The sequence below is a fragment of the Colletotrichum gloeosporioides genome (genome assembly GCF_011800055.1).
Source record: "Colletotrichum gloeosporioides strain Lc1 chromosome Unknown consensus_54, whole genome shotgun sequence".
NCBI classification, from domain to species: domain Eukaryota; kingdom Fungi; phylum Ascomycota; class Sordariomycetes; order Glomerellales; family Glomerellaceae; genus Colletotrichum; species Colletotrichum gloeosporioides.
The window spans coordinates 4,021-5,059 of NW_025544699.1; positions in this window are offsets into that span (position 1 = coordinate 4,021).

Here is a 1,039-nt window from a genome sequence, read left to right on the forward strand (position 1 = left end):
CTTATAGGATTTAAAAAGTAATAATATAAGTTATACTATAAATAGGATAATAAGTAGTATAGAGAAATAAGAAAAATTAATTAATTATAGAAAAACTCTAAAAAACTACTCTTAAAAGTAATATATAAACCTAAAAATATCTAAGTAAGAACTTTAAAAAAAAAGCTATTATATATTTACTAAAGATCTACTAAAAACTACTAAAAATTATCCTCTAAATTACTTAAATCCTTATTAATACTATTATTATTAAGACTAATATCTATATTATTCTAACTATTATTACTCTTCTTTTCTAATAACTTATCCTTATCCTTAAAACTAATAAGATTTTTATAAATATTTATAGATAAAGTACTAATATCTTTATAAATATTAAATTAGAGAGTAAAACTAAAGATAATATATTTAAAGATTATAACTAAGGTATATTTATAAGAATTAGAAAATATTTAAGAAATTTAAACCTTAGAGGGATCTTAAATAAATAAACTAAATATATAAAAGTTATTACTTAAGAAATATTTCTCTAAGATATTATTAAGTTTATTAAGGAACTAAACCTAGTTAAAGATATAACTTTTATTTTAAAAATACTAAAGTAAGGTATTTTTAAACTAAAGATAAGTCTATTTAATAAAGTCTTTATCCTTCTTTTAGTAAGTATTCTATAAAGAAACTATTAGCTATTAAAAAAAAACCTAATTTAAAAGATTATATATCTTAAGTTAAATCTTAAGATATATTTAGGTATAATTAGTAGTAATCTCCTTAGTATTTATCTATAGTAGTTAGTTATTATACTACTTAAAATTAAGCTAAAACTTAATAAGGTTTACTAATTACTTATAGAGTAATAAGAGAAGTATCTAATTATTTATAATTATAATATATATATAGTAGATCTTATATTAATAATATTTATTAGCTTTAATCTAAGTAGTATAATACTTTACTTAGTTCTAAAAGATTTAAATACTATTAATAAGATAGTTAGAAATCTAATTATACTAATAATTAGTTTAATATTTTAGTAAAA